General features: G+C 41.2%; 1 protein-coding gene across 2 annotated transcripts in view; it reads left to right on the top strand.

Moving 5' to 3' along the window:
* Positions 1-2,626: 2,626 nt before the first annotated feature.
* The window catches only part of fam135a (family with sequence similarity 135 member A), a 329,943-nt gene continuing 323,694 nt past the window's right edge, over positions 2,627-8,875 (top strand). For both annotated transcript variants that reach the window (XM_060851940.1, XM_060851926.1), the window contains exon 1: positions 2,627-2,932. The gene's annotated coding sequence lies outside the window, so the exon portion shown is untranslated. The remainder of the gene's footprint in view (positions 2,933-8,875) is intronic.

Genomic DNA, 8,875 nt, shown 5'->3' with positions numbered 1-8,875 from the left:
GATTGTAAAGTATATACTTGCTTAGTGAGAAATGCGTGCAGTTTAAAGTGTGGAATTGCTGAGGGAGACTTGTGATAGTAAAATGCACACATGCTTAGAGAGAACTGTGCATAAGAATTATTAAGTGTGTACTTGCTGAGGAAGCACTCAGTGTACTGATTGTAAAGTGTAAACATGCTGTGTCTAGTGATTTAAAAGTGAAAACTTTCTGATAGGAGCAGCGTGTAGCGATTTTAAAATGTGTACTTGCTGACGGGAAGGTCAGTGCAGCTACTGTTAAGTGTATACATCTGAGGGATACATGTTTGCAGCGTTAGTAAAATGTGTGTCTGCTGAGGGAGAGCAATGTGCTGTGGTTGTAAAGTGTATTCCTACTGATAGTGAGCATAGGACAGTGTTTGTAAAATGCACACTTGCTGAGATAGAACTTTATGTCTTAAATGGAAAGTGAATACATGCTGAAGGAAGGCATTGCATAGACTTTGTAAAGTGTATATATGCTAAGAGAGAACTGTGTGCAGAGAATGTCAAATGTGGACTTGATGTGGAAGAGTTCTGTGCTGGGATTGTAAAGTATATACTTGCTGAGGGAGAACAGTATGTAATGATTTTAAAACATTTACTTGCTGAGTGTGAGCAGCATATGGTGATTGTAAAGTGTATATTTGCTGAAGGTGAGTTCAGTATAATAAAGCTAAAATGTATACCAACTGAGGGAGAACTCAATGCAGGGACTGTAAAGTGTATACTCACTGAGGGAAACCTCAGCATAGTGACTGAAAAGAGAATACTTGCTGAGTGTGGGCAGTGTGCAGTAATTGTGAAGTGTTTACTTGCTGAAAGAGAGCTCAGTCTAGTGATTGCAGACTATATACCTGCTGAGGGAGGTCTCAGTTTAGGTTTTATAAAGAATATATTTGCTGATGAAAGCTCAGTGATTGTTAATCGTATACTTCCTCATGGATGATTCAGTGTAGTACAATAATGGTAAAGAATATATTTGCTGAGGGTGGGCTCAGTGTAGTCATTGAAAAATGTGGTGCTGGAAAAACACAGCAGGCCAGATAGCATCCGAGGAGCAGGAGAATCGATGTTTCAGACATAAGCCCCTTCTTCAGGAATGAGGCTGGTGTGCCAATTATCTCAGCCCGCTTGGCACACCAGCCTCATGCCTGAAGAAGGACTTATGTCCGAAACGTCGATTCTCCTGCTCCTCCGATGCTACTGGCCTGCTGTGTTTTTCCAGCACCACATTTTTCAACTCTGGTACTCCAGCATCTGCAGTCCTCACTTTCTCTCAGTGTAGTCATTGTAAAGTTTATAATGCTGAAAGTGTGCTCATTGTGTAAACTTTAGGCCTGCTGAGGGAGAACTGAGTATAATTATTGTAAAGTATGTACGTGCTCAGGGAGTGTGGAGTGTAGTAATTATAAAGTGCATACTTGCAGAGGGAGACTTTGGTATCCTAAATATAAAATGAATTTGTGTTGAACAAGGGCATGGTTTCAGATTGTACAGTGTATACATGATGAGGGAGAACAGTGCAGTGATTGTAAAGTGTTATTTGTTGAGGAGTGCCACATATGCATTGATTGTAAAGTGTATACTAGTGAGCAGGAGCTCCTCATCCTGTCTGTAAAGTATATATCTGTAAGGGGATGCTGTATACAGTGATTTTAAAATGTGTAGTTGCTGAGAGAGAACAGTGTGCATGGCTTGTAAAGAGAATATATGTTGAGGGGGAGCACTGTGCTGTGATTGTAGAGTGCATTCTTGCTGAGGGGGGTGAAGTGTGCGGTGACTGTCAAGTGTGGACTTGCTGTGATAGAACAATGTGTTATAATTTTGAAGTGTAAACTTGCTGAGGAAGTGTGATCAGTGTAAAGTGTATATTTGCTGTGGTAGAACTTTTTGTAGTGATTGTAAAGGATTGTGGAGGAAGCTCTTAGTATAGTGATTATGATATGTATATTTGCTGAGGGAGAACTGTATGTTGATTGTAAAGTATATACTTGCTGGGGTGACTTTAGTGTTGCGGTTGTAAATTAAATACTTGCTGTGTCTTGATGGTAACGTGCTTACTTGCTGAGAGAACGTTCAGTGGGGTGATTTTAAAGTATGTCCTTGCTGAAGTAGGAGTTACATATCGTGGTTTTAAAGTGTCTACTTGTTGAGGGACAGCTGTGTCCTGATTGTACAGTTTATATCTGCTGAGAGAAAACTCTGTAGTAATTGTAAAGTGAATACTTAAAAGGCATCTGGATGGATATCTGAATAGGAAGGATTTAGAGAGATATAGCATGGGCCAAATACTGGCAAATGGCTCTGGATCAGTTTAGTGTTTCCGCGCTGAACCTGACACTTGCTGGAGGGAAGGTGTACAATGTCGTGCAGTACATACTTACTATGAGAGAGCTTGGTGCACTGGTTACTTGTTGATGGAGTGCTGAGTGGTTATCGTAAAGTGTATATTGTACTTGTTGAAGGAGCATATTGTGTAAATAAAAGGAAGTGTACAGCTACTCGGAAAGAACAATGTATTCAAGTTGCTGCTGCCTAGGATCATTTCCCCGCCCCCATGGCACTCGCTGCAGCGCCTGCGCACTGCAGCCCTGAGACCACGGCAATACTCCTGGAGCTGACAGAAAGCAGAAGCTGCCCGTTGTCTGCTTACCGTTCGTGTACCCTTCAGCTCAGTCACACACTTCTTCAACTTTGCTCGCTTCCCTCTCTGGGCAGAGACCTCGGATGGTCAAGCTCTGCTGCTCTTTGTTTCCTTCCCTCTCGCTTCCCGCACCGCTCCTGATGTCGAGGCCTGGCGGCGGCGGCGGCTCTCCCCTTACTTCGGGCTCCAGGACTCAGCTCTGAAGAAGAGTGGCCGGCAGCAGCTGAAAGTGGATCTTTACGTCTTGTTGCAGCAGCGTCGAGTCAGGTACAGGTGACGTTTTCAACTTCTTTCGAAGTGAGTAGCGGTTGTGCGGTGCATGGTTGTCTGTGGGATTGGTGTTGGTTGTCTCAAGGCGATATTACAACACGCATCTCAGTGCCTCCCTCATGAACTGCATCCACACCATTACCCCATCCCTCTCTACTGTCATCACCTCCTACCCACTCCCATACACTCCCTGTACTCTCCCTCTCCCCCTCCCCATCCTCACTATCATCACCCTTTCTCCGACCTCCAAACCCTCCCTCCCCTCTCCCAAATGCACAGTACCATTTGCTTGCTTTACTTTGCAGTATCTTTGCTTTCATTGGCAATACGTAACACATTCATTCCCATCTGTTGTTGAGACAGTGCTGCACCTGTAATCCTTCTGATGGTGCTTCAACAGTAGCGTTGAGTATGGAATGGCAGAACTTTTGTTTAGGGATGGAGATTCTATATCAAGGTCATGATAGTGTATGATTTTGCAATGATCTTGGTTCTGCTGTTGTCTCCTGGGGCTCAGGGTGCTGTCAAAATAACTAGGTGAAAGTTGTTCCCATGTTTGTACGTGATGAAATCTGTTTATGCAGTTTTAGTACTTCTGGGAGCACTTTTGCTGATTGAAGATCTGAATGACGCAGTATAAAGAAGTATTTTTCAAGTTAATTTACACTACTTCAACTCGATTGGCACTATGGGCACGGTGGCACAGTGGTTAGCACTGCTGTCTCACAGCGCCTGAGACCCGGGTTCAATTCCCGACTCAGGCGACTGACTGTGTGGAGTTTGCACGTTGTCCCCGTGTCTGCGTGGGTTTCCTCCGGGTGCTCCAGTTTCCTCTCACAGTCCAAAGATGTGCAGGTCAGGTGAATTGGCCATGCTAAATTGCCTGTAGTGTTAGGTAAAGGGGTATGGGTGGGTTGCGCTTCGGTGGGTCGGTGTGGACTTGTTAGGCCGAAGGGCCTGTTTCCACACTGTAAGTAATCTAATCTAATCTAATCTAATCTATGTATTATATTTGCATTGTACTAGAGACAACTATTGAAGTTATTTTTGTATTACTTATTAGATAGCAGGATAAGGGTTTGGTCATTTGCCACCAGTGCACTTTCTAAGCATTTGGAAGTAAGGTAAATGTGATCCAATATGACGAGTTAGCTGTTCCTCTTTGTCTCAGAGCACAACATGATACTTTTCTATTGCTTATGTTGGATATCTGTACAGAATGCAAAAATGGTATGAAGTGCATTTTAAGTAGTATCTTTGCTTTCTGCAAAAAAAAATTCAAAACATCAGTCTGGTCTGAGTTTGCTCCCAGAAGTTAAAATTCAGGACACAACTTATTGTTACATCCAGTTCTGGTGGTTCTGAAATAGAGTAGAATCATACAACACAGAAACAGACCCTTCGGCCAAACTGTTTCATGCCGATCAGGTTTCCCTGAACTGAACTAGTTCCATTGGCCTACATTTGGCCCACATCCCTCTATACCGACTTATCCATGTACCTGTCCAAATGTCTTTTAAATGTTGTATATGCACTACCCTTTGTGAAAAAGTTGTCCCTCAGGTCCCTGTCAAATCTTTTCCCCTCTCATTTCAAACCTATACCCCCCACCCCAACCAAGTTTTGGACTTCCCTACCTTGGGAATGAGACTTTGGCAATTCACCCTATCTATGCCCCTCATGATTTTGTAAACCTTGATAAGGTCGGCTCTTGGCTTCCCACACTTCAGGGAAGAGAGGTCCCAGTTCATCCAGCCTCTCCTTAGAGCTCCAAACCTTCAGTTCTTGGTAACATCCTAATAAATCTTTTTGCACCCTTTCCAGTTTAATTAAATCCTTCCTACAGCAAGGTAGTCTGAATTGTATGCCGTACTTGAAACATGGCCTTGAAACGTGACGTTCCCATTCCTGTACTCAGTGTTTGACCAGTGATGGCTTATGTGCCAAATGCCTACCTCATGACCCTGTCTACCCGTGACACCACTTTCATTGAACTATGTATGTGCATCCCTAGGTCTCTCTGTTTGACAACACTCCCCAGGGCCTGACCATTAACAGTTTGTTTTACCAAAATACAACACCTCGCACTTATCCCAATTAAACGCAGTGTGTCATTCCTTCGCCCACTGGTCTAATTGATCAAGACCCATTGTACTTTTGAATAAGTTTCTTCACTATTGACAATACCACCAATTTTGATATTATCTGCAAACTTACTAACCTTGCCTCCTGTATTCTCGTCCAAGTTTTTTGTATAAATATTGAATCACAGTGGGCCCTGCACTGATCCTTGTGGCACACCCCTAGTCATGGACTCCATTTTCAACAACAACCTTCTACCACCACCCTCTGTCTCCTACTATCAAGCCAATCTTGTATCCAGTTGGCTAGCTCTCCCTGGAACCCAAGTGATCCAACCTTACTAACTAGTCTACTATGCAGAACTTTGTCAAATACTTTGCTAAAGTCCATGTCAACAACATCTACCATTCTGCCTTCATCCATCTTCTTGGTCACCTCTTCAAAAAAAACTCAATCAAGTTTGTGAGACACGATTCCCCATGACTACCCTTAATCAGTCCTTGTCTTTCCAAATGCATGTAGATCCTGCCTCTCAGAATCCTTTCCAACGACTTATCCACCACTGATGTCAAGCTAACTGATCTACATGCTTTTCCTTCCAGCCTTTCTTAAGTAATGGCAAAACAATACCTTCCAGTCTTCTGGCACTTCACCACTGAGGTCGCTAATACAAATGTTTCAGCTAGGGCGCCCCACAATTTTTTCCCTAATTTCTCACAGTGTCCCAGAATACACTTGATCAGGTCCTGGGGATTTTATCTACCTTTATGCATTTTAAAATATCCAGCACTTCCTCTTCTGTAATGTGGACTCTTTACAAGATATCATGGTTTATTTCGTTGAATTCCCTAGTTTCCATGCCTTTCTCCACAGTAAATACTGACGTGAATTATTTATTTAAGGATCTTACCCATTTCCTGTGTTTCCATCCATAGATGGCCTCATTGATCTTTAAGGGGTCCTACTTTCTCCCTAGGTACTCTTTTGCCCTTTAATATACTTGTAGATTCCCTCTGGATTCTCCTTAACCTTATCTGCCAAAGTTATTTCATGTCCCCTTTTTGCTCTCCTGATTTCTCTCCTAAGTGTACTTCTACACCTCCATTCTCCTCCAGGGATTCACTTCATCCCAGCTGTCTGTGCCTGACATATGCCTCCTTTTTCTTGACCAAAGCTTCAGTATCTTTAATGTTTCCTACTCCTGCCAGTCTTGCCCTTCACACTAATAGGAGCATGCTGCCCCTGAACTCTCATTACCTCACTTTTGAAAGCCTCCACTTGCCAGACAACTGTCAACTGTCAAAAGTGGAAATACACCTTACTTGGGGAAAATCAGCATAGATTTGTTAATTCACATTTTTTCATTAACATATTTAAATCTGTTCTTAAAGTATCAGGGTAGGTGAGGGTAATGCATGAAATTAAGTATACCCTTAATTTCCAAAGAAAGTTTGATGCAGTGCTGCATAACAGATTTGAGAATAAAATTACACTTGTGGAATAAAATGGATATATGGATCAACATGGTTTTGAAATTGATTTGGTGGCAGGACACAAATCAATAATGAAGTGTTTTGAATTGAAGAAATGTTTATAGGGAAGTTTGCCAGGAGTTGGCATTAGGTAAATTCTCTTCCCCAGAGAGCAGTGAAGACAGGATAATTGAATGTTTTTAAGGCTAAGTTAGATTCTTGATTGAGAAGGGAGTCAAGGGTGTAGGGGCTGGACAGGTAAGTAAAGGACAGGATCAGATTGATTATGATCTTATCAAATTGCAGGGCAGGCTTGAGGGTCTGAATGGAATACTATTCTTCATTTTTGTGCTTTTTTTGTGACAACTGTAATTCTTTGTATATTTTAGTGACACTTTGATGTATGGAACATAATTTGAACATTTGTGGACATGAAAGAATTTGAAAGAATTGTGAACTGAGGAAGTCAATTTACCAGAACATAGAAAAAGGGCTTGGTGGAATAACAAGCATTTGAGAGATGAAATTTAATGCAGAGAAGTGTAAAGTGATTCATTTTGGTGATAAAAATTAAGAGTAGAAATCAAAGTATAAATAGTACAGTCTTAAAGGGTGTTCATAAGTACGGAGACCTGTGATTTACATGCACATCATTTGAAGCTGGTATGACTGGAAGATTGTACTTTAAAAACAAGGATTCTCCTGGGTTTTATCGAAAGGACTGGAGAGTACAAAAGCAACAAATTGCAGTAAATCTGTAAATAAAACAGGCTTTAAAGGCTGAACACATTAGAGAGGGTGCAATGAAGATTCACAGGAATGAAACAATCGTGAGAGTATTCAGTTCTATAAATGGAAGTGGGTCAAAAACAGAAATTGCTGTATGAATTCAGCAGGTTGGCAGCATCTGGGAGAGAAAACAAGACTAAACGTTTCAAGTTGAGTGACCCTTCTGCTTCCTCTTCACAGATGCTGCTAGACCTGAGTTCCTCCAGCAATTTGTTTTTGTTTCAGATTTCTAGCATCTGCAGTTCTTTTTTATATTTCAGAGAAGAGATCGGTGTTCCCCTTCAAAATTAAGAGAGTGCTGTATTAAAAGTTTAAGAGGTATCCAAAATTGTATGAGGTCTGGCCAGAGTAGATTGAGTGAAGCTAGTCCTGTTGGTGGAAGGCTTGTCTTGGAAGATACTGACCAAAGATGATTTACTTAAAAGCAATGACAACCTGAAGAAAAATCGTATTATGTAGTGGATAGTTAGAATCTGGAATCCACAGCTTAAGGTGTAGTAGAGGCAAATTCAATTGTAGCATTCTAAACAGAATTAAATCATTAGTTGAAAAGGAATAAAAAAGGAAGATAATGGGGAAAAGACATGGGGGTTGTGCTAGTTGACTTGCTCTTGCAGAGAACCAGCAGAGAGAAAATGGTCTGAATAATCCACAATTCTGTCAGTAATCAGCACTAATCAATATATTTTTATTTACAAAATGTTGGTAAGCAGTTTATTTTTAGGTAATAAGAGCTTTAGCATAATTTCTTAGGTGAGGAACAAAATAAAATGGAAATATTTTACTTTAAATACAGCTTTACACTAATTTTAATCTTATCAAAATACCATGAAGGATATTGTAGGGATTAGTTGGATGCCATTGTTAAAATCTCCAGTCATTTATTGGTCAGAGACTTTTTCGAGTAACAAAATGGAGACGACGTTCTAGTTGTAACTTGTATAAATTTATGGAGGTAATTGCATTGTTGCAAGAGTTGCCCCGTATCTCAATTAGTGCACCAAGCAATGAAGCTACATTCTTTGTAGTTTCATCTATTGCATGATGGAATACAATTCCAATGTTTAAAAGGGAAAAATGTCAGGGATAGTACTGTTTGTTCAAAGTTAACATAAGAACTAGGAGCAGGAGTATGGAATTTGGTGATTGGATGTCTCAATTAGATCTCCGCTCATTCTTCTAAACCTCAGCATATATGTCCAACTGCTCTATGCTGCTGCTTAAGATGAATTGCTTACCTCTGGAATTAATCTAGCAAATCTCATCTGAACTGCCTCCACTACAACTACACCCCTTGGCAAGCTTGGTCTGCCATTTGATGTGATCATGGCTGATCCCATCTCAGCCTCAACTCCACTTGCCTGCCTACTCCCTACAACCCTTCAACCTGTTAGGAATTAAAAATGTGTCTACCTCCTCCTTAAATATACTCCATGTCCTGGCATCCACTGCACCCTATGCTGAATTCCACAGATCCGCAGCCCTTTGAGAAGTAATTTCTCCTGATCTTAGTTTTAGGAAAGCTGATCTAAAACAATGGCTACTTGTTCCAGATTGTTTTCTCTTGTGGGACATCCTGACTATGTATACTGGTCAG

The sequence above is a fragment of the Hemiscyllium ocellatum genome, chromosome 3, assembly GCF_020745735.1.
Source record: "Hemiscyllium ocellatum isolate sHemOce1 chromosome 3, sHemOce1.pat.X.cur, whole genome shotgun sequence".
Lineage (NCBI taxonomy): Eukaryota > Metazoa > Chordata > Chondrichthyes > Orectolobiformes > Hemiscylliidae > Hemiscyllium > Hemiscyllium ocellatum.
The sequence above is the reverse complement of the archived record's forward strand: the minus strand, read 5'-3'. Positions and strand labels throughout refer to the sequence as shown.